Source organism: Stenella coeruleoalba (assembly GCF_951394435.1).
Source record: "Stenella coeruleoalba genome assembly, chromosome: 9".
Lineage (NCBI taxonomy): Eukaryota > Metazoa > Chordata > Mammalia > Artiodactyla > Delphinidae > Stenella > Stenella coeruleoalba.
This window is the reverse complement of record NC_137155.1, coordinates 103062821-103088167: the sequence shown is the minus strand read 5'-3', so window position 1 is coordinate 103088167 and position 25347 is coordinate 103062821. Positions and strand designations below refer to the sequence as shown.

At 50.6% G+C, this 25347-nt stretch overlaps 1 long non-coding RNA gene across 1 annotated transcript in view; it reads left to right on the top strand.

The window, feature by feature from the left end:
* Positions 1-25119, top strand: part of LOC307191199 — a 350163-nt gene extending 325044 nt beyond the window's left edge. The window contains exons 3-4 of the long non-coding RNA XR_013829635.1: positions 24659-24747; positions 25030-25119. This is a non-coding gene — a long non-coding RNA (uncharacterized lncRNA). The remainder of the gene's footprint in view (positions 1-24658; positions 24748-25029) is intronic.
* Positions 25120-25347: the final 228 nt, after the last annotated feature.

Here is a 25347-nt window from a genome sequence, read left to right as displayed (position 1 = left end):
CCGGACAGGTCCAGATGTGGTCATTTCGGAGGAAAAACTCCTGTGAAGACGGCAGAGCTGGGGAGAAAAAGATAACAGAGAGGCTGGTAGTATTGGGGTGATAGGACCGGGGCACAGCTCACCTGTAAGGAAGGATCCTAGGGCGGGTCACTCTGCACTGGGGGCTGACTCATTGCATTGTCCCTCCCGGGTGCCGGGCGCTGTGTCATCCTCACAGGGCCTCCCTGAGCTAAGGTCTGTCAGCACCCACATTTAACCGAAGGGCCGCCAGAAGAGGTCCTGCAAGTAGGAAGTGACAGGACTAGTTTTTATTCCAAGAAGAGTAAAATAACTATGGAAAATCAATAAACAAACTCATCTAGTCGTTTCTGTATTTGAACTCCAGCCCTTTCAGAGGGTCCTTGTGATGTAGGGTGGTGGCCGCTGTGCTGAGCCCCCAGGCCCCCTGCACAAGCCAGACGCAACCTCCGCCAGCCTCTCTCACTGGTCACTGCGGTGCCGGCTCACGGCCTGAGCGGGGGGACGTGGTGGCAGTGTGGGTGCCTCCGCCCGCTGCTGACATCAGCCTCGGCGACAGGGGCCTGTAACCCTGTGTTTCCTGGACACAACCAACGTTGGCACAGTGTGTGTCATCCCCCAAGGGAAAACGGTCAAGGTGTTGACCGCAGCTAAGGGACAGCAGAGGGAAGCTCGGGCCTAAATCCTTGACACGCGGTCCCTTCCTCCTGCTCAGACAGAAAAATAAGTTGCTACCCTCAGTGACCCTTCATCTGATGATTAAATAATTAAGCCTTTGCCATTTGAAACCTACGGCTGAGCTCCCACCTGGGTAACGTTGTATAACCCCACCACTGCATGACCGCTGTGATTTATGACTCCAGAGACCTTGCGTTGAGCAGCATTTTGTAGTTCATGAAAGAGTGTTAACTGATTATCCCCGTGGTTTACGAAGTGGACTCCCGAACGTCCTGGGGGTTTTGCAGGCGTGTCCTAGAGTTTCGAGGGTAAAGGAGCGTCCAGGGCAGCGTTTTAGGAACCCCACCCGTCTTCAGCCTAACTGGATCTGCTTTATGTGTTGGACTTCCTCATGAGGTTTTCTCTGAAGAGTGTGGATTCCTTGATGAGTCCAACTTTCATGATTCACTTGGGGACGGAAGATGGAGCCCTCCACCCCCGCCGGACTCGGCAGAGAAACCCCTCGTATCTGAAGTGTCTCTTAGCCTCTGCACTGCCCACGCCAGGTGGCTTCTCCACATTGTCCTGACGGTAGTTTTCCAGTGAACTTAGACAATGGCCTGCCCCAAATCCTTCAGGATATCATCATACCGCTCACTTTTATGTGACCCTTATCTCCCTGGTGCTGTGTTCTGAACACGCATGCCCTGAAGCAGCAGCCGGCTGGGGTGAGTGCAGAGGATGCAGCAAAGCAAAATGACAGTCACAGCTCTCTTGAAGGCAGTTTTGGGCATTGTATAATGTCCTATTGCTCGACGCAAACTACTTTTTCTTTTTTTAAATTGAAGCATAGTTGATTTACAGTGTTGTGTTAATTTCTGCTGTACAGCAAAGGGATTCAGTTACATATACACCCTTCTTCATGTTCTTTTCCACTATGGTTTATCACAGGATATTGAATATAGCTCCCTATGCTATGCAGTAAGTCCTTGTTTTCTATCCATTCTCTGTATAATAGTTTGCATCTGTTAATCCCAAATTCCCAATCAATCCCTCCCCTCCCCTCCCTCCCCCTTGGCAACCACAAATCTGTTCTCTATGTCTGTGAGTCTGTTTCTGTTTCATAGATGAGTTCCTTTGTGCCATATTTTAGATTCCACATATAACTGACATCATATGATATTTGTCTTTCTCTTTCTGACTTACTTCACTTTGTATGATAATCTCTAGGTCCATCCATGTTGCTGCAGATGGCATTATTTCATTCTTTTTCATGGCTGAGTAGTATTCCACTGTGTGTGTATGTATTTATGGACACTTACGATGCTTCCATGTCTTGACTATTGTGAATAGCGCTGCTAAGAACATTGGGGTGTGCATATATTTTTGAATTATAGGTTTTTATAGATATATGTCCAGGAGTGGAATTGCTGGATCATAAGGTAACTCTACTTTTAGTTTTTTTTTGAGGAAGCTTCATACTTAGTGGCTGCACCAAGTTACATTCCTACCAACAGTAAACTACTTGTATTGTTAATAGAAAAGAGCACATGCACCTAAGGTAATTCCGTCGCTGGACAGTTTTTATCAGTGATGATTAGTGAGTCGTGGCCATGACCACAGTAATACAAGTTACCTTTAAGAACATAAATGTATGCGATTAGATCACTCCCTAACACCAGACACAAAAATAAACTCAAAATGGATTAAAGACCTAAATGTAAGGCCAGACACCATCGAACTCTTAGAGGAAAACATAGGCAGGACACTCTATGACATAAATCACAGCAAGATCCTTTTTGACCCACCTCCTAGAGAAATGGAAATAAAAACAGAAATAAACAAATGGGACCTAATGAAACTTCAAAGCTTCTGCACAGCAAAGGAAACCATAAACAAGACCAAAAGACAACTCTCAGAATGGGAGAAAATATTTGCAAATGAAGCAACGGACAAAGGATTAATCTCCAAAATTTATAAGCAGCTCATGGAGCTCAATAACAAAAAACAAACAACCCAATCCAAAAATGGGCAGAAGACCTAAATAGACATTTCTCCAAAGAAGATATACAGACTGCCAACAAACACATGAAAGGATGCTCAACATCATTAATCATTAGAGAAATGCAAATCAAAACTACAATGTGATGTCATCTCACACCAGTCATAATGGCCATCATCAAAAAATCTAGAAACAATAAATGCTGGACAGGGTGTGGAGAAAAGGGAACACTCTTGCACTGCTGGTGGGAATGTGAATTGGTACAGCCACTATGGAGAACAGTATGGAGGTTCCTTAAAAAACTACAAATAGAACTACCATATGACCCAGCAATCCCACTACTGGGCATATACCCTGAGAAAACCATAATTCAAAAAGAGTCATGTACCAAAATGTTCATTGCAGCTCTATTCACAATAGCCCGGAGATGGAAACAACCTAAGTGTCCATGACAGATGAATGGATAAAGAAGATGTGGCACATATATACGATGGAATATTACTCAGCCATAAAAAGAAATGAAATTGAGCTATTTGTAATGAGGTGGATGGACCTAGAGTCTGTCATACAGAGTGAAGTAAGTCAGAAACTGAGAGACAAATACCGTATGCTAACACATATATATGGCATTTAAGAAAAAAAAATGTCATGAAGAACCTAGGGGTAAGACAGGAATAAAGACACAGACCTACTGGAGAATGGACTTGAGGATATGGGGAGGGGGAAGGGTGAGCTGTGACAGGGCAAGAGAGAGGCATGGACATATACACACTACCAAACGTAAGGTAGATAGCTAGTGGGAAGCAGCCGCATAGCACGGGGAGATCAGCTTGGTGCTTTGTGACCACCTAGAGGGGTGGGAGGGAGGGAGACGCAAGAGGGAGGAGATATGGGAACATATGTATATGTATAACTGATTCACTTTGTTATAAAGCAGAAACTAATACACCATTGTAAAGCAATTGTACTCCAATAAAGATGTAAAAAAAAAAAAAGAACATAAATGCTCTTTGGTAGGGGTATTAATAACCGTACTGGCAGCATCATGATCTATTTAATGCTTACCATGTACCAAGCACTGTTCTAATCGGTGTGTTGTAATAACTCCTTTAATCTTCACGACAACTCTTTGAGATCAGTGCTACTAATAACTCAATTTTGTAGGTGAAAAAATGGAGGCACAGAAGTAAAGGAATTTGCCCAAATCCCCACGGCTAAGAAGTGACAGAGCCTGGGGTCTACCCAGACCATCTGCCGAGCCTCTGCCATGATCATAGATCATGATATCATGATTGTAATACAGCAGAGAACCTTGCTAATATTTAACGGACCATCTGTTTTTATCTGAAGAACAGGGAATTCCAGGATAAAAGAAAAGAATGCTGGTCTCTCTAGCTTTTTTGTTGTTTTGTTTTGTTTTGTGGTATACGGGCCTCTCACTGTTGTGGCCTCTCCCGTTGAGGAGCACAGGCTCCGGACGCGCAGGCTCAGCGGCCGTGGCTCACAGGCCCAGCCGCTCCGCGGCATGTGGGATCTTCCCGGACCGGGGCACGAACCCGCGTCCCCTGCATCGGCAGGCGGACTCTCAACCACTGTGCCACCAGGGAAGCCCTTTTTTTTTTTTTTTTTGGTCTCCCTAGTTTTAACTACCTGTACATCTCCTTTAAAGGGAAATTTTGGCCAAAGGAATATGTTCTATAAAGATCAAGTCTTAGCCCTCTCTTATGTTCTGTTGTTAAAGACCAGCATCTGGCTGGGACCTGTAGCATTTGCCTGAGGAGGTTTCTTGAAGGCCCAGGGCCATGGGAGGCACGACCACAACATGTGGGAGCCACTGTCCCTAGTCACACACAGCAGTGTGACAGTGGCGGACTCGGGCCCTGTCATGTATGTGGAACAAAGAGATTGGACGGAGCTGTCTTGTACTGACTGATTTCCTGTGGACGGTACAGGAGATCCCCGGGCCTGTGGTATCGCGGTGTGTGTTGGGAGGTTTGCAGTAAACGGTATCCACACAAGCAGCTGGTTCTGCAGTGAAGCCGCTATACCTGCAGCCCCCATCCCAGTGGTGACCCCCACTTCTATGCAAACATCCGTGTGTGTTTTCATGTCTATTTGTCAAGCTCACTGGACTGTGAGCTCCTCGGGGCAGGGACCCTCTGTGTGGTTTCCGTGTGGTTTTCGTCTTTCACAGGCACAGGGTCCCCGGCACAGGGTGGATGCCCAGTAAATAATTCCTAGGAAAATGGATCAGTGAGTGGAAGTTGGGAGGGAGGAGATCCCTGGGATTTAGGGGAACAACCTTACGGATGAGTGATGTGAGCTCTAAAGGGAATATATATGGCTGTATTGATCCAAGGCTTCCCTTAGGGAAGGTGAACTTCTTCATACAGATTCCTTCAACCAGCAGGCACTACAGGGATTTTAAGATTTTAATCCCCCTTTAATATTTCCTTCCACAATTTTAAGAGTGCTCTAGGACATCCTAAGGGTGGCTAACCAAACGTGAACGGAACACTCACAAGGGCTCCTAGGGAGGGATTTCCACTCTAGCTGTTGTGTAACCGCTGGTGTGAGACCCCTCCCACTAAAGACAACTATAAAACCTGTGGGCAGGCATCAGGGGGCCAACGAGGGCAGCGAGGCTGGGGGGCCTAGGACCTGACAAGGTTTTGGTGAACCCAACAGGGAGCACCAGGTCAGTGCCGGGGCATTAGGGATCCTGCCCGAGGTAGAAATGGCCGGTCATCAGCAGGAGACTTCCAAGGGAGGGCATGTCGAGGTGGGCCCCAAAGACACCGCTAGCTGCTGCCAACCAGTGCACTCACTTGAGAAGAAGGGCAAGTCCTTGTTTGAAGGGTGATCTGAGCAGCACACTTCCATGGCTTCCATGGAGGCGGTACAGGAAGGTATCATGTGTATGGAACTGGAGTCCCAGAGGATGGGAGAAGAAAGAATAGGGGCAGAAGCAATATTTGAAGAGATACTGGCCAATAATTTTCCACAATTCTTGAAAGATGACAAGTCACACATTCATGGAGCCCTAAAAGGTATTATCAGGACAAAAATAATCACGACGACACCAAGTGTATCACAGTCAAACTACTAAACATTGGGGACAAAAATAAATCTTAATAGAAACCAGAGAAAGTAAGCATACCCTTCAAACAAGCAACATAAAGATTATAAATGACTTTTCAACAGAAACAATGGAACCTGGAAGACAATGGAGGGGCGTTTTGAAAGGGGTGTGTTGTGATGTCCCATATCTGCATCTGGTGGCAGTCACACAGATCTGAGAAGTTGGTAAAAATGGACTGAGCTGTATCTTTAACATGTGTGTACTTTCCCGTAGGCACGTGATACTTTGATAAAACTATCTACCAAAAAAGGATTGTGTCAACGTATTCAAAGAAAAAGCAAATGAAAAGCATGATCTTGTTTACAGTTTTGAAAGCTACTTTGGATCCTGTGTTTAGAACTTCTTGTAAAGGAGAAAAGGTATAAGCTGGGACCACTTAGGAGGGTATTGTAATAGCACAGGTAGACTAGGGAGGTTGTAGTAATAAAAAAGGAGAGAAGCGGAAAAATACCAGATAATTGTGCAGGACAGTTCATAAGTAGCTGGATGTAGAGGATGAAGGGAAGAATGAAGTTCAGGATGATTCCTAGAGTTCTGGCTTCAGCCACTGGGGGGATGGTGGTACCATTTACTGAGATGGTGATTGATTACTTTGAGGAATTTGCACGGAAAATAAAGGATCCCATTTTTGACATGTGTTATTTCAAATATTAGATGCCTCACTGGAGATGGAATATCAGTTTAGATCTTGTCATTTTATTGGATAACTTTTCATTTTAGTTTCTATTTAACTGTGCATATATGCCTATATACACACCATATGTAATTTCTGTAAATGCCAAAATGTGGTTATCTAGTACATACTTTCACTTACTGCAGTCTTTCTTTTCCTTCTTCTTCTTAAGTTTGACTCCTTAGTGCCCTTTTAGTCCCAACGCTCGCTTATCCCTAGGTAATTGCGTCAACAGCCAGGTCGGTGTCCTCACATCCTATAATCTGTGTTCTGGATCACCATATAGGGCCGGTGATCATTGCTTGTTTTGCAAAGGTTAGGTTATGTTATTTAGACTTTTCGCCACCCCTCAGAAATTCCTCGTGGAAATCTTACCAAGTGACCCCGTTGGGCTTCAGTTTATTGTATTTAATAGCTGCCCTATATTCCATGGGGTGGGTACTTTCTCTAATTTAACAAGTCCTCTATTAATGGGCATTTCTACTTTTTTCTACTACACTGCTGAAATAAACATTCTAGAGTATATGTCCCAAATGCCAAAGATTTTATTCCATGAGAGGTTTTCAGGGGAGAATTTCCAGGTCAAAGAGCGCATGTATTTTTAACCTTAATGGATGTTTTTGCCATATAGCGTTTTCTTCCTCCAAAACCCTGTAACGCTTTACAGTTCCTCTAACAGTGTATGAGTACTCTTTTTCCCATATCACTGCTAATTCTTCCTAAGCGTTTGCCAGTATAATGGATGTAAAAATTCCTTACTGTCATTTTAATATTTTCTCACCATTAATAAATTTGGATATATTTTCATATATTTTGCCACTTGAATATGCTGTTCTGTGAATTGCCTATTCATATCTTTTAACATTTTTCTATTGGTTAGTCTTTATTTTTTTATTTAACTTTTTAAATCTATTTTTATTTACTGTCTTCATCAGAGGTCATTTTATACTATGGATATTAACTCATTATCATCTGAGGTACGAATATATATTTTCAAATCTATTATTTGTATATAGACTTTGTTTATGATAATTTTTTTGCCATACGCGGGCCTCTCACTGTTGTGGCCTCTCCCGTTGTGGAGCACAGGCTCCGGACGCGCAGGCTCAGCGGCCATGGCTCACGGGCCCAGCCGCTCTGCGGCACGTGGGATCTTCCCGGACCGGGGCACGAACCCGTGTCCCCTGCATCGGCAGGTGGACTCTCGACCACTGCACCACCAGGGAAGCCCTATGATAAATTTTGAGCTTTTATTATTGTATATGTAACTTATTATGGCTATGTTTTCTTTTTTAGGTTTTGAGTTTCTACTCTTCCCAATACCTTTCCAGTATCTCAACCCTAGATTTTATTTGTCGTGGCCTAAATTTTCTTACTAGAGTTTTATCTTTTACATTTAATCCCTTCATTCTTCTAGAACCTATTTTTTATATTGGATAATGTTGTCTCTAGTTCTTCCGTATGGATCACCAGTTGTGTCAGCATCATTTATCAAACAGTCCATTATTTTTCCATTGGTACGAGCTATCAACTTTGTCCCATATTAAATTCTTACATATACTGTGATAATTTTCAAGATTCACTATTCAGTGCCACTGTTCTCTTTATTTACTTATATACCAATACCATGGTGATTTCATTTCAGTGGATCTGTGTTATGTTCTGATATGCAGTGATGCAAAGGTGTCTCTCCCTATTCTTACTTCCAATCATTTTCTTGACTTTTTCTGGGTCCTTATTCTTTCATATAGATGTTAATATCATTTTAGCCGACTAAAACCTTTGCATTGTGCTTGGAATTACTTTAAATTTGCATTACATTCATTTGGGGAGAATTACCATTTTTATGGTAATATTTTCCCATCTAAGAATGTGATTACTATTTTCTTGGTCCAGATTTGGTTTTATGTCCTTCTATAAGATTTTATAGACTTTATCTTATGGGTATTGTGCCTTTCTTATTCCATTTATTCCTAAGTATTTTATAGTGTTGGTCACTATTGTGAATATAGTTTTTTTTTCTTTTATTCTCATTTTCATTTTTAGGTTCTTATTGTTAGAGTGAAGAAAAACTATTAATTTTTGTATATTTACATATGTATGCCAAGATACTAAAATTTCAAATAAACTTTAATAGTTTTTTGTTTTAATAGAGGCTCTTTGGGTCCCCAGTAGACAGTCAATCCTCAGCAACCAGATATGGTTTCATTTCTATTTTTTCTCTGTGTTTATACAAGGTAGTTTACTTTCTTGACTTACTGAATTCACTAAAAATGTTAAAGTGTAATTCTCTTATAGACATCCCTTTCTAGTTCCTGATTTTAATTTAAATGATTTTAATATTTTACCATTTAGGGAAATATTTGCTGTTCGGTTTTATCAAATAATCTATATTTCTACTTTTCCCTCCTTTCTCTTTTGTGGAAAGTTTTTATTAGGAATTACTGCTATAGTTTTCAAATACCTTTTAAGCCTCTGTCAATAGGATAATTTGTTGAGGTAAAGGCCTATTTTGATAGCCAGAATTCTTTATATCAATCTATTCTTGTGTTCTGCCTGGTCATGGTGTGTTTTTCTCCTAATGCGATGCTAATATTTTATTTATAATTTTTGCCCTTATGTTTTTAAGTGACATTAGTCTATACGTTTTATATTTTTATTGGGTTTTGTATGAAAAGTTATGCTCCTTCATAAAATAAGTTTTCTGTGTCCCGAAATAGCTTAAATAACATTAATATCACACATTTGTCAACTTTTAATTCAACCCCTATGTGGTAATCTGTTATTGCTTCTGAGTTCTGTAGTCAAAATATGACCCAGGGTCAGTTAAGATGAAATTGTAACCATTGGCACAAAGACACTTTAATGTCCTCTGTGTTAAATGATGCCTGATTTTTGCAATGGGAGGCGTCATAGGAAAAAAACCCCATGATAATCAACTTCATAAACCGTTTCTTAAACTGCCACGTGTTTTTTGTGTGCAGTGGGCTGTGGGGGGCAGAGGACCTGATCGGAAGTGGTAGGCTCGTTTCTGGTACTGATGTCATCTGTCCTCATTTCACGGCCTGGAATCCTAGTGCCTCAGTCCCCTTATTTAAAGGGGAATAAAAAAGCTACCTTGGGCTTCCCTGGTGGCGCAGTGGTTGGGAGTCCGCCTGCCGATGCAGGGGACACGGGTTCGTGCCCCGGTCCGGGAAGATCCCACATGCCGCGGAGAGGCCGGGCCCATGAGCCATGGCCATTGGGCCTGCGCGTCCGGAGCTTGTGCTCTGCAACGGGAGAGGCACAACGGTGAGAGGCCTGTGTACTGCAAAAAAAAAAAAAAGCTACCTTACATCCTGCTTCGGAAGCCCAAGGACTGGATACAGAAATGACTGTAAGCTGTCCTCAAACACCATTAAAACCAAGCAGAACTTGGCTCCAGTGAAAGTTTTTTTTTTAAACACCTTTCTGGCCCCCCGGGGAAAACCATTTCTTTGTAACCAGTAACTTCATCCATCTCTATTGGGGGTTTTAGACATTTGGGACATCTTTGTCGGTGGTGATGTGTACAGGACAGGTGAAAAGGGGGAAAAGGCAAGTCATCTTTCGTTCTTCCTCTTTTATGTGTGTCCAGTATCCGCATTTTTTAAGGTGGTTTTGAATTGGAAGGTCAGCTCCACAGTGATGGTTTTATTAAAATGTTCCATGGTCTGTACATATTCTAACGATGGCTACTTCTGCGTTAGACTTCCATGTAGTTTCAGTCCTCTGGGTCTCAGCTTACCACCCAACAGTTTAAAGGCCAAGCATAATGTAGACGCAGTAATCACGCTTCTTCCGTGGCACTCAATCTGCCTCCATCACCGCTTCTAAGAGAGCTGCCGTTCCCCCTAACGGCGCATTTCAGACGCCATTTTGCCATATTCTCAGCCAGCCTACTCAAGGCCAACGTTCAGAAAATGGCTCAATTAGGACCGGCTTTCGGGGTTTCCTGCTGAACATTTGGAGTTGTAAGCGGATGGGGAGACAGAAAAACGTGTGGCGTTCTTCACCTCAAGAAAGTTCGCGCGGAAATGTGATGAGTGATTTTCTCTTAAAATTGGACCCATGGAGGGGAACCTAGCGATTCTGCGATCTCAGGGCTCGCCCCTGCTGAGGCAGAGGATGCAGCGACCACAGATAACTGGACGTGGGTTACTGGGAAAGAGGGAAGGGAAAGCTGGCCCTGTGGGCGCGTGTCTTTGCGAGGCTGCCCAGACTTTCCCTTTAGAGGTCAGGTGGGCAGAAGCTGACAGGGAGCGTTGGCACCGGGGCGCATGTAAGGCAGATCTGTGTCCGCTTTTCTAAAAGCGAGTTTTCTCTGTATGTGGGCTCTGCCTTCTCAACTGCTGGCTCTCAAAGCAAGATGCAGCTTTAATCTACAACGTGATGCTGTGTATCCTCTACTTCTGGACCGCGTCAGCTCTCCTGAGCACTGATGCTCATGGCTGTTTGGTGGTGGGGGTGGAAATCTAGCAGGGCTTTGGGGCCAGGACACGGGTTTGCCATTGATTAGATTATCCTGTGGATTGAATGACTTACAGGATCTACACCCCAAAAGTAGGTGCTATGTGTGTCACCGCTGAAGGTGGCCACGAGACAGCAAACAGAGCAGCTGAGCTGGGTATGTTATTTGTTGCCATGTCTTCACAGCGTCAAAACCACCAGAGGGACATGGACACCAGTAAACTCAGAAAACCACAGATGCTGCGCAGAGGTTGGACTCACAAGAAGACCAACGGACCCTATGACGGCACCTTTTGAGTCGATAGCCTGGTTGTTTTGGAAATATGTCATCCTATCTTGCAAATACTGTGGGGCCCAACCCTGGCATTTTATAAAACTCCAGTGACAGGCCAGTGTGGGAGGTCATGCTTCCTTCCAGAGCAAGGAGCCAACGGATGTGGCTGGAGGTTGTCTCAATCAAGACTCTGTGCAGGAATCGCTGTTCGCCTTGCATCCTTCACTCGTCTATTTTGGCGTATCCATCGTCCTGGCTTTGTGGAGCCCAGGCCCCTCTGGTTCCCCACTGTGGCATGGCCCCCAGGCCCCAGAACCTTTACCTGACCTTTCGTTCAATGTCACAAATGCCCTACTCTATATCCTGTTTCCGCGGAGTCTTGGCAGGAAATAGTACTGCTGGTTTCTGATAAACTCACTCCCAAGGGGGTTTAACATGCTCCTTCCCAGGTGGTCTTATCCTTGTAGAAAGAGCTTCTAGAAATATCCATGCCTTTGCCCTAGGGCAAAGTCTCCTTTATGGGACTCCTTGAAACACTGATAGGTTACCTGGGAAGGCAGTTTGGACTTGGCCCTCGCCCTGGACGTCACATTCCTGAGCGTGACAGCCCTGTCACCTCTGTGTCAAACCCTGGACTCAGCTGACAGGAGCAGGGAAGGCTCTGAGCACGGCCGAGGACCGGGGAGAAGGACCGTTTCTTCACCCCTCCCGCCCCCAGGAGCTCGCTCTGAACAGGGAGGGACCTAACGGTCCAGTCAAACTGCCGGCAGAGGCCTTCAAGCCTGTTGGAACTCACGCTCCATTTTCCCCGAGTGATGCAAACAGCCGTCTCCCTGGGCTTCGTGTGTCTGCACACGGATGCATCCTTTCTCTCCTTCCCTCTTCTCTCTCTCTCTCTGTGCTTCTCTCCTCTTTCCTCCCCTCCCCTCCCGTGACCTCGCATTCCAAATCAAACCCGACTGCAATAAAGGATAAAGGACTGCCACTTCCGAGTGGGGAGCAGGGCGTGTCTGAAACCCCCCGTCTGCTCACAAAGGGCAAGGTAGTCAAAGCTCGCTCCCTTTCAAGAAACCTGGCCGCCGCCCGCGGCCCTCATCCTGTCCCCGAATTAGAGATCATAGACATCCCGAACAAAACTGGCAGATCCACGCCGGCCGTGAAATACACATCCCCTAATTGCTAATGTTTCCTTTTTGATAACTAAAAAGACGGTGCACATTAAATAGAAGGAGATTTAATTTCTCGTTTAAATACAGCTGCTGCGATTCTTGTGTACCACACAGCTGGTGCGAGGCTGGCACAGGGCCACGGCCGAGAGGCTCCGTCACGTCTGCGCCCATTGTCTTTCTGACACACGCACGCAGAACATCTTGGCGTGTTTGGGAAATATTTTTATTCATTTTCAGGTCTGCACCGCATCACAGAGGGACGCGCCTCGCCAGCCCCACACCTCCAAGCTTTCTGCACCTGCCAACCCGCTTGCTTTCCCTCCCTCTGGCAACGTTCTTTCTGCAGAGGAAAATCACTCGTTTTAGCCTTTCTTTTCCCATTCTGGGCAGGGGCAGGCCCGATTGAGTCTGCCTAATATTTCTTAGGCTTGTGATAAAAACCATTTTTTTTTTTTTTTTAAAGAAAAGGACCGATCACATGTTTTTATTTTGAAAACCACGAGAGCAAAATTTCGGGTTGGCGTCTTAAAGGGACGTTGCCCATCCGGGGGGGTCGCCCGGGGGAGTGTCTCGGGGGCTGGAGAGGAAGAGAGATTGCTGCCAACTGGGGTGTCATTGCCGGTTCATCTCAGAGTGAAAGTAATCTTAGAAGATGCAGGACAAAATTAGGAAGATTAAAGTCTTCAAGGACGTTCTGACCACTTACTTTAATTTAGGAGCGCTCCTCCAGGACTGAAATAGTTCCTGCTCGTGTTCAATAAAGGAGAATTGTTGCCGTCGGGCCCTCACGGGGTCCTCCCGTCTGAGGACTCTCCTCTTGGGAGGGTTTAACCGTCAGAAGCGCGCAGACGTGCTGGGCTTGGCACACTCCTCTGACTCCACGGTGTGAAGACAGACGGCTCAGTCCCACCTCCCGCTGCCCCGGGAGATCAGCCTCAGCCTGTTTCCTGGAGACCCGCCCAGACCCCTAAACACAGCGCCGCACCCTCACCCCCGCTGGGCTCTGCAGAAGCCCAGAAGCTGGCGGGGCGGGATGCGGCGGGCGGTTCCTGCGTCGGCCTTCCCAAAGCGGCTGGCAGAGTGCAGGGAAGAGGAGGCAGCGGCCTGAGGAAGAGCCCGTGCCGGTGACGTGGAGACCTTGGCCCCGTCACCTCGCTGCCGGGGGCTACCGTAGCCAGGGACCGCTGATGGGCGGTTTAAATAGAAGTTTGTCCCTTCACAGTCCCAGAGATCCAGGTGAGGGCAGGGCTGGGTCCTCCCGGGGCCTCCCCTCAGTGTGTAGACGCCGTCTTTTCCCTGTGTCCTCACGCGGTCGTCCCTCTGTGCTTGTCTGTGTCCTGGTCTCTTCTTACAAGGACACCAGTCACGCTGGATCAGGGCCCACCCATGCCCTCATTTAGCTTCATCACCTCCTTAAAGGCCCATCTCTGAACACAGTCACAGTTTGAAGGACCCCAACATATGAATCTGGGGGACACGACTCAGCCCACAGCGCGAGCTGAGCCCATCAGGAGCTGCGTGTAGCAGCGAGCTTCCAGACGGAGTGTGTGTCCAGCCCATCCCAGGGCCTTAGACACGTCCCGCGTCCCAGGTCCTCAGGACACAGCCTCCCTGACTGATGACATGACCGGCTCTCCCAATGAATGGATTTAACCCACGGCAAGAGGAGTGGAGGGGAGATGGCTGAGCAGAGCCCTGGACGTGTACCTCAGACCCAACTAATCATGTCCTTGGGAACATGGCTGTCTGTCTGTGAAGGGGAGGGGCGGGGCTGAGTGATCTCCAAGGTCACCCCATGGTGACCTGACTCAGGAAGAAACACAGCATCGGCAAACTAGAGCCGAGGGCCACATCCGGCCCCTAACCCGTCTTTGCAAATAAAGTTTTATTGGAATGCGGCCACACTCACTTAGATATTATTTTGCTGCTGTCATGGCAGAACTGAGTAGCTCTGACCAAGACTGTGTGGAACACACGGAGCCTAAAATATTTCCCACTGGCCCTTTATAGCAAACGTCTGACAGGGAGAACAGACTTGTGGTTGCCAAGGCAGGGCCGGGGCCTTGGAGGGGGAAATAGGGGAGGGATGGATTGGGAGTTCGGGATTAGCAGATGCAGACTATTATATATAGAATGGATGGACAACAAGGTCCTACTGTAGAGCACAGGGAGCTATATTCAATATCCTGTGACAAACCATCATGGAAGAGAATATTAAAAAGAATATATATACATGTATGTATAACCGAGTCATTTTGCTGTACAGCAGAAACGAACACAACATTGTAAACCAACTATATTTCAATAGAGTAAATTCAAAAAAAAAAAAGAGGGCTTCCCTGGTGGCGCAGTGGTCGAGAGTCCGCCTGCCGATGCGGGGGACGCGGGTTCGTGCCCCGGTCCGGGAGGATCCCACATGCCGCGGAGCGGCTGGACCCGTGAGCCATGGCCGCTGAGCCTGCACATCCGGAGCCTGTGCTCCGCATCGGGAGAGGCCACAGCGGTGAGAGGCCCGCGTACCGCCACAAAAAAGAAAGAAAGAAAGAAAACATCTGACAATCCCTGCATTTAGAGCAAAAATTGGTCAGTTACTGGGTTTTCTTGGGAAGGTGGCAGTCTGGCAAAACTAACTTACGAAGATTCCGTGAGATGTCCATTCATCTGCTGCAACGTGTGTTTCAGTCTGTATGGTTGGGGTTGAACTTTCGGGGGCCACAGGCCGTCAGTCATGATCTCGGAGACCCACACCACGCATCACCTCCCCACCCCCATCCACCAACCAATAGCAATGAAACCCAGCGCCAGTGGCAAAACCTAACCTTTATTTAACTTCTTTTTTTTTTTTTTTGCGGTACGCGGGCCTCTCACTGCTATGGCCTCTCCCGTTGTGGAGCACAGGCTCCGGACGCACAGGCTCAGCGGCCATGGCTCACAGGTCCAGCTGCTCCGTGGCATGTGGGATCTTCCCGGACCGGGGCACGAACCCGTGTCCCCTGCATCGGCAGGCGGACTCTCAACCACTGCGCCACCAGGGAAGCCCCTAACTTCTTTTGTCATGAACAAGCTAAAACTTTTTTTGAAGGAATTAATAAACCAATCTTTCTATTTTTCTTAATTAAAAAATTAGAAAAAGTTTTAAAATTTGCTAAATAAAGTCACCATTTCATCCAGGGCCTGGTCCCATAACTACATTTGGGGGAAGAGAGCCACGGGGGGCAGGGTGGGGAGTCCAGGCGGCAGAGCTTGGAGCTTGTAGGGTTCCCTGAGCCTCGGGTGTCGGGGTCCAGCCCCCTTGGTCATCCCCCCGGCAGGTCGGAAGTGAGGCGAGCCCACGGAGGTGACACAAACATGGGGATGACTTGCAGTCTCGCTGTCACTTCCGTACCCTGCGCTTCTGTCAAAAAGGATGATTAGAGCTACTCCCAACAGGGCTCACAGTTTCCTCGGACCCGTGATTCGGGAGTGTGAGCTTAGCTGGCTGTTACCCACCTGAGCCCCGTGGGGAGGGGTCTCCTGCGGAGAAGCCCACTGGTGCTTCCCCCACCTCGTGCCATTGTGTGCAGACGGCACCGGCCAGGCGCCGGGGAGCAGGTGTCCCCAGAGCCCACTCAGCCCCAGGTACCTTGGAGGTCCTCCAACTTCAGACAGAAGCTGTGGCCCCGCCTGTCGCTGCCTCTCCGGCCTGGAGGTCAGGCGGTCCGTCTGCCTCGTGTGTCTACCCCGGGCCTCTCTCCTTTCACGGCTCCGTTGATATCCGCCCCCTCCTGCCGTGCCGTCGGCTCCGACGCCGGCCGCGTCCACGTTGACACTGATTCTTGCTGAGCCCCACCGTGTGCCCAGGACAGAGACCAGGGCACTGCGCGTCTTGGGCCTCGTGCCCCCAGACACCCGAGAGAGGCTGTCCTCTCTAGAACGTGCTCACTCCACTCGGGGCCTGAGATGGGCAGGGCTGGTGCCCACTTCCCGGAGGAGGGAGGGGAGGGGCCGTGGTCGTCGGGGCGCGCCGCAGGCTCCCACGAGAGGGAGGCCTGTGTGACCGGAGGGGAGGGAGGGCAGCCGGGTCCGGGGGGCAGAGATTCACAGAAAGGAAGCTCTCTTCCCTAGGGACTGAGGGGTACCTGCACCCCGACATCTAAGCGCTCCTGCCGTGCATCTGGGGACACCCCAGCCTCTCAGCTCCAAGCCTCAGCACCTGCAAGTACACGAGGGCTGAGGCCACAGCTGGCTGTGGTGGCCCCTGGTGACCAGCGCTAGGCACCCTGTGGTACCCAGGAAAGCTGCTAGGGGCTTCTGATCACAGGAGACACGTGTTGTCTTTTCTTTTTCTTGTGTCTATGCGAGATGACGGTAGTTCACTAAGCTTATTGTGCTCGTCATTTCACAATATACACAAGTCAAACCATCATGCTGTACATCTGAAGTCTATACAGGGACTTATGTCAGTTATTTCTCCATTAAACTGGGAAGAAAAGAAGAAAGAAAAGGCCTCCCGCCCAGGCCGATGCAGCCGGGGCGTAGGGCTCGCCCACCGGGGTGTGGCCGCATTCAGCTCCGTTTCCAGCGCCCTTTACAGGAGCATCCCACGCGGCGAGGGTGGGCGTGGACCCCCGGGGACACGGCAGAGAGGAGGGAGTGAGGGGAAGCTCGGAGCCCTCAGCGCACGCCTGCACACGCCGGCACACGCCTGCACGCGCCTGCACACGCCGGCACACGCCTGCACACGCTCTGACCTGGACTGGAGCCTCCACGGGCGCAGCTGGGGACCCGCTCGGCTGCAGAGGCGACGCGCGCCCAGCTCCACTGCCCCCGCCCCGCCCGTGGGCCTCCCACGCCAAGCGTGTTCCCCTCCAAGGAGAAGCGCTCCCGAGAGGGTTCCAGAGCGTCCAGGTTTCCCTGTGGTTTGAGGGCTTCTTGCTCGCTTCAGTGCTAGGAAGGAGTTCAACCCTCTCTGCGGTGGTAGGTGAAGCAGGCCTTGTGGTCTGGACGACGCACCCGGGGGGCCTGTTGCTCCAGGCCGGGAGTGAGGCCCCCGATTCCCCTGGGCACCTGCCACGTTCTGTCTGCTCTCCCCGCCCGTCCAGAGGGCCCCCTCCCAGGACACCCCAGCCCCTGGCCTTCGCGTCCCCGTCACCCTCTCTCTCTGTCTCTGTGTCCCCTGGGTCTCCCTGGTCACACCCCCTCCTGGCAAATCAAACATGATGCTCTTGGCTGGGTGTTTGTGGGGTCCTGACAGACTTTTGGGGGGCCGACAGAGGAGCCACGTCAGGGTTTTCTGGGGGGAGGGCCTTCAGGAAACAGCTCTCGGGGGGCTGGTCCAGCCTCACTGCTTCGGCCACACCCCCTGCGGCTTTGGGCTCTGCGTGTCCACACAGCCCCGGGCTAGCCACTGTCCCGTCTCCTTCGTGACACCAGCATGGAGGTGCTTGTCTTTGGCAGTGGGGCAGTCGAGGCAGGGGAGCGGGGCTTGAGCTGGTGGACAGCCCCGCTGCCCGGGGGTTGGTGATGCCCCAGCTGTAGCCACCTGCCATGAGGTTGGGCACTGGCCACGGGTGGGGTCTGGATTCAAGGAGGAGATCTCGGGAGTCCCTCTTCCATCTAGAGTCACTCAGCATTGGTCCATCTGTCCCACAGACACGTACTGAGCCCCTCTTACGAGCAGACGCCATGCAAAGTGTTGTGGGCACAGTGCCAACAAGAAAGGCAGGCCTGGCCCGCTCAGGAGCGGACACGTGTGCACACGCGCGTGCACACACACACACACTGACGCTAAACATAAAAACATATAAACAGGAGAGAGACGAAGCGCTCAGCCTGGTGTGGGCGGCCTTGTCCCAGCCCACGGGCACCCTGGGGGGGTCTGAAGGAGTCCTCACAACAGCCCCTCATTCCCCACCGGGTCTGCCCCACTCGGGACCCTGGCGGGCGTGCTCCGCACCGCAGACACTGGAAACGGGGGCATCAGGTCCAGGAAAACCCAGCGTTTCCTCTGTGTCTGTAACTCACCTGGAAAACCAGTTTGCTTCTGGCTGTAGGGGCCACATGGCAAGAGCTGTGGGGTTCTGGAGGCCCCCATGCCCAGCCCTTCCAACCCCGGCCTGACCCGGGCTAGACATGCAGTCATCTCCGCTTGGGTGAAGGCTGGCGGGGGGCCTGGAGGTGCAGCCGCCCAGCAGTGCCGGGGGGGAGGTCATGTCACTGTTACCAGCCGTTAGGGCCCGGCCTGGACCACACTTCTCAAACGAACCGCACACAGGGATGCCCGCGGAGACAGTCTGACCGCCAGGGGCTCTCGAGGGAGAGAGGCGGGGTGGGGTCCGGGCAGGCCCAGGTGGCTGTGTGCTTGCAGGTGGGCGGCAGTGGATGGAGGGCGAGAGGCCGCGAGGGAACAGCCAGCAGAAAACAGCTGTTGCTGGAATCCACCTGGAACCTTCCGACCCGCCTGTCCTGTAGCTACAGGCGGACGAGGGAGGGGCCTCTTGGTTTGCTGGGAGCCGTGGTTTGCAGCATGTTTTCCTCCATCCTGGGGGGCAGAAGCTATGCTTGGCCTCCATAGTCCCGAGGCCAGGAGAAGCAGGGGTTCCTCCTCTTGCGAGGTCCGTAGAAATCCCCGACCTGAATTCTTTCACGAATTGCTTTTTCCCTTGGAGCACCTGGAGCGTTAATTGCGCTGCAACATAAGCTTGCCTGAGTGGGTCGTCTGCGGGGGGCTTGGGCCCTTCTGTTCCGGCTGGCTGCTGGCCGCCAGTACCTTTGCTGGCCGCCTGCCCCATCACTCAGGTGGCTCTCCCTGGCCACTGCAGCCCACATAAGCCTCAGAATTCCAAGTGGGGCCTGTTCACGGCACTGATTATTGGGCAAGATCATCTTGACCTAAAATACCAGTTATATTTTTATGTGTTTAGTTCTCTCCCCGGATCAATGACAAATACTTTGAAGGTGCAGATCCCAGCGAGTGAACCACGTGTGTTCCCAGGACCCAAGCCGAGGCCTGGCTTAGCGTGAGAGCTCCGGGTGGATTTATTGACCACCTGAGTCACTGATAGATCCGGATGCACTATTAGTAAAGCAGATCGTCTCCGCCCACTGGAAAAGCTGAAATCTCACAGGGCGACTCTCAAGCCTTGGCCTTTGCCCTGTCATCGTAGCCCATCTGATACTGCTGGAAGCTGCGCCAGCACCGACCCTCATAATGGACAGTGGGGGCTGGAACGGTCTCTCGAGGGGCCTGATGTTCAGAGCGATGGTTGTGCGGGTCTAGGGACTGGGAAGACGGTCCAGCCCAGCCTAGGAGTCAGCCGAGAGGAGCGGTGGGCACTGGAGGAGCCTGATCGTGGGGTGGGGTCCTCCAGTGGGAGGACGGATCGGTCTTCAGGAAACGTGCGATCAGGGTGTCCGAGAATAGAGAAATGTGGGGCAGACATGAGCTGGCCGCTGTAGGGCCAGCCCAGATGGCTTTTCACTTCTGGCATTCAATTCCCTTTCCTCCCCTGAAACGTGACAAAGAAAATCCATTTCTGGGCCCGCAATCCTGGGAAATCACCTGAGGACCTTAAGTAGCGCCCTCAGAGGCACGGGATGGGACCGGCCACGTGGCCGAGGAGAGCTGAACAGGGCTCGGCGCTGGGACTGCCGTCCTGACAAGCAGTTCATCAGGCAGCGTCCTCGCGCCCCTGCCGGGTGGAGGGGGTCGCTCACGACCGGGGGAGTTGGTTATTTCCTCCCCCCTCCCGAGGCATCGTCCTCACCATCACTAGAGGGATAATAATAACATAGACCAATTTCCATGAATACTTAGGGCAGAATGTAATTTGTTATAATAGACGGAAAGGCACACGAATGTGTCACGTCCGTGTTTTTCAAGTTCTCGAAAGCATTCCTCTCGCCCGTGTCACTTCTGAAGTAATTTCAGCCCTCTTGCTGTTTCCACTTTGCGGGGAATTCTTCTGCAGCTTGTGCCACAGTCAATATTCAAACGTGGGGTGGATGTTTCCCAGTTCTAACAACTTACCCCAGAACGGACTTCGCGAAGCAAGGCCCCCGCCCCGCAGATGACTGCCTGCGCTCCCCGCTGGGGCTCGAGGGGCCCGGGTGCCTCCCCACCTCTTTCCCCTCCTCCACTCACGCTGCCCATGATCTGTCATGGCAGGGACGGGGAGCCTTTGCGGCCTGCCAGGCAGCTACCGCAGACTCTGCACAGTCTGCCCCTCTGGGGATGAAGGATGCTGTACTGAGTCCGACCTCAGGGCCCACTGGCTTTTTGGTTGCAGCCAGCATCCTGGGTCCAGGCCTTTGAGGCAGAGCCCCTGGCCAGACCGGCGTGCTTCCTGCTGGCCTGACCCTGCCTTGCTGAGTTCCAGCAGGCGTCGCTGGACCCCGGTTACTGTGCGCCCACCCTTTCTACAGCAAAGAAGGAGCCCAAACCGCCAGCGTGGAGGCGGCAAGGACACAGCGCGTGTCCCCTGCCCTGGTCACGCCCAGGTTCTCTGTCAGTCCAGGTCTTCAAGCCTCGAGGTCTCAGCCACCTCCTCTTTGACCCAGGTCTTTCCCACTCTGGTGGCCTTCCCGCACGGGGGTCAGCATGGTCAGGGCAGACAGCGAGGCGGCCGGGCCCAGCAGGTGGACACTCCCCGGGCACGACTGTCCTCGGGGTTTGCCGTCATCCTCCCTTCCTGGTGTTTCACCCAAGCCCGCCGCCCGCCTCGGGTGACCACGGAATTCCAGTTTCCTTCTGAGACATTCCACTCGACAGGACAACTCGGTCTTGTGTGGATGTTAGGGTTTGTGCTTCACATGTGTTTAGCTCCTTCTTAAGGTTCTGAAGGGTCCTGTAGAGTCAGGGAGAAATGAGATCAGGTGTCAGCAGAGGTTTGTGGAGATCTTTCAGCTGCTCTTAAAAGATGGGCAGCATTTAGATAGCAAGAAACCAGGACAGAGGGTTTCAGGTGGAAAGGCGCGCAGAGCTCACTGGACCACAGGAGCAAAGCTTTAAGGTGCCTCAGACACACATCCCGTGGCCCTCCAGTGCTCACCTAGTGAAGGTTGAACCCGTGACACGAATGATGTCCCCCACCTGACAAGCCATGACGACTGCCCCATCGGATGGAGAGAAATAGAGGACGGAGAGATTAAACTTCCTGGGCGGCCCTTGTTTATCGCCGTCAGATCAATATTCCATAAACATGGGGGTCCTCACGTCATGGTCCTTCCTGCAAAGAGGCTGTGGCTCCCGCTGCCCACGGCATGAGACCCGCGTTTCTGAGCGCATCACCCAAAGGCCAAGCAGGTCGGTCCATTCCCTGCCACTGCCCACTGGCTGGGCCACATCGTGCCCCCTTCCCGGGTCCAGCTGAACCCCAGGCTCCTCCCCGAAGACTTGGTGACACCACAGCCCGGCCTCTCACCCTCTTGTGAGATGTAGATTTTCCTTGGGGCCGTTCATTACGCCTGGGCTCGGGAGATGTGTTCTAGTGAGAAGGTTTGTTTAGACCATCTCATCTTGGATTACAGTTTCAGGTTATTTAGGGACAATTTTGTTCACCCTGTGCCCTCAGCCTGAAGCCCCCTGCTTCCTCCTTTCCTTCAAACCAGGTTTCTCGTGCTTCGGAAACGCGGCTCAGAGCTCCCTTCTCTCGGGAGCTGCAGCCGTTCACCGGCTCCCACCAGGGCCGTCCGGAGCGCTGACTTCCTCCGGCTTCTCGCCTGCTGGCGCCTTGGGGGTGACAGTGTGGGACTTCTCCCGAGCTCAGTGGTCCTCGTGTCCTGGGAGACGGCTCCCGCGGGGAGGCCCGGCCGCGCACAACGGGGATGGGAGTCAGGAGCCCGCTGCTAACCTGGACAGGCCCAGACAGACGCCGCCCTCCAAGCTCCCATTCTCTGCCTGATGAACGATTAGCTGGGCTGCTTGTCCCACAGATCCACTGGGGCAACATGCTCGTTAACCCAACCTTGGATAAGCTCTGTCCGCTTCCCGGGCCCCCGGACTTTGGGCCACCCCTAGCCCAGGCCAGCACGGGCCCTTCCTGAAGAGTGTCTCCTGGAAACCAGGCTGGACCCAGGCGAAGCATCCTCTGCTCTGCCTCCCACGTGGCCGTCCCTTTCCAAGGGGGACTCTCCTTCCCGAGTCTGGACTTACCCTCCTCTGCCAGGTGGGTGGAAGCATGGGGACGTGGGTGGAGGGGTCCCCTCCCCGCTCCTCCCATAGCTCCTCCGGGGGGTTGGGGGACCACACTGAGCGCTACACCCCACTGCACCTCCCGGGAGCATCAGGAGTGAAACACCCTGACATGCAGGCCACGTGCTTTCACATCACCAGCCTCCCAACTCTGCTGATCTGTTCGCCCGGGTGAACGCGTTCTGGGAACAACTAAAGGGAGAGCCAGTGTAATACCAACGCTGAGGGGGAGGCGCGGCCCGCTCTAGGTCCCCAGGCACCTCCGTCCTGGAGAAGCAGGGGGTCATCGGGCGGTGGCCTGGAGAGCCTGCCCCAAGGGAGCCAGCGATGTGGAGGGATGCTCTGAACTGAGGAGATGTGCATCTGTGTGCCGTGGCTGCGTTTCTCTGTGTTTCTCTCTTCCAGGGCCCCACTGACCATCTCTTCTGTCACATCGTCTTCAAATAGTTCCGTCTTTCTTCCCCCTCGAGCTGCCGTCTGCCAGGCCTGACGGGGAGCCGCTCCGGGCGGCTGACGAGGCAGGCAGCGTTCTCACCTTCTAAGGCCGAGCAGAGGCGGAAGGCTCTATTTATAATTTGGGGGATTTTTGAAATCATAAAACTCTTTCATTAGAAAATGCCTCAAGCCTTCAGACACGGCAATCAAACACAGCAAAATCCGGCGTCGTTTAAGAAGGACCTGTGCTTTTAAAAAAAACATTATCAAAGAGCTGAAGTCTATACTCTGTAATAACCTATATGGGGAAAGAATCTGAAAAAGAATAAATACATTATATGTATAACTAAATCACTTTGCTGCACACCTGAAACTAACACAACATTGTAAATCAACTGTTCTCCAATATAAAGTTAAAAAAATTTTTTTAAAAGAGCTTAAGTCTAAACGATGTTCGTTGAAGGAGTGCATTGACCACATTGATGACTAAGAGGTGCAAACGTTCTTATCAATAGGAAACACGAGAACGTTTCATCACTGTGGATTATTTAATGTCCTAATGTCAGAGTCCTCCTTGAGGTGATACTATTTTTTGACACTAGTTTATACATGTGTTTTAATGCCTCTATAAGCAACAATTTACAAATCAACCAGACATCTACTCTATGGGACGATTCAGGATTTTTGCCTTTGAAATCCCCTCGGGAGACTTGAGAATCCAGTTTGTTGTGTCTTTCTTTAAGACTTGAAATAAACTAACATGGAGCTGAAACATGCTAAGGTTAATCTGCAGCTTCTTTTGCAAGATGGGTTTTTATGTTCCACTCACAGGCATCTCTGCTTTGCCTCTTAAACTCTGTAAAAATAGTCCAAAGTTTCAAGTAGAACAGTTCCAATCTTTGTTGCTTAAGGGGTCACACACTTCTGTGAAGCTGGTGGGTACCCGCTGTGTCCTTGTGGGTCCCTGGGGAGAAGAATGCGTCTCGTGGACACAGGAACACTCCCCACGGTGCCTCGGCCACGTTTAGCTCCAGGGTAACATTTGCGGTCGAGCAGTCTGGTATCATAAGAGCTCAAGAAACTCTTGCAGTGGGCGTGGGGACAGGCCGGTGATGAAGGAAGTATTCCAAGCTGCTTGCAACCCAAATGCAGGACTCTCAAAGCAGACAAGATGAACACATGGATTTGATGGGTACTTGATGTTTTAATAGCATGCCTGAAAAATCAGCGCCAGAAAGTATGATATCTGAAACAGTACAAACGCAGCACAGACTGCCATCGTCATGAAAATGTGTAACAAAGTAATGAGTAATCCATCACATTAAAGAAATGCTTCCAGGTCCTATTACGTGAAATTATTTCATGAGTCGGCCCAAGGACTCGGCAGCCCAGTGTCCCCCCATCTGGTGTGTTACCTCCAGCCTCTCAGGGCTGCTGGACACTCAGAATGTGGCAGGTCCACGCCAAGACGTGCTTAGGGGCCTCTGAAGACTTAGTAAAAGAGTGTGAAGCATATCATTGAGGATTTGTTGATGTTGATTATATGCTGAAACGCGATATTTTGGATGGTTAGGTTAAAAATATATCGTATTAAAATTAATTGCCCCTGTTCCCTTTTTACTTTCACAGGTGTGGCTCCCGGGAAGTACACAGCCATGTGTGGTCGTGTTGATAGCGCCTCTTCTCTTCCTCCTGGGCAGCGTTGATCTAGAATATAGGTAAGTGAACGGATGTCAATACACGGCATTTTGTAGGTGGTTGTCCCAGGGTTGAAAACAGAGGTAGGTGCTCTAAGATTTCATATCAGAGGGAGGATCCTGGGGCCTGGGTGGGCACCTTCCCGGGGAAGATACTTCTTTTCAACTTTAAGAATGACGACAGTGGACGCAAATGGCCTGGAAGTGGAAGGATGGTCCAAGAATGGGATTTGTGTGGGAGCCACTGCTCAGCAAAGGATGACACAGATTTGCTAATAATAGCGAAATCTGACTTCCCACTAGGTACCACCAGGCACTGTGCTCCAGCGCCAGAGTCGTTTAGTCCTTGCGGTACCTGATGAGTTACCCGCCGGGGTGCTCCCATTTCACAGGTAAGGACACAGGGTCCCTCCAGGTAAAGGAACTGCTGGCCTGAGTCACGCCGATAGGAAGGCGGGATATGACTTAGGCCGTCTGAGTCCAGAGCTGAGGCTCTCAGCCGCTGAGCCCTGAAATGCTCCGTACTCATCGTGTAAAGACGTGTCACCCTCTCCCAGCTGGACTCCAAGCCCGGCAAGAGCAGGGCTGTGTGGGTTTGTGTGTCCCAGCAGGAGGTGTGGC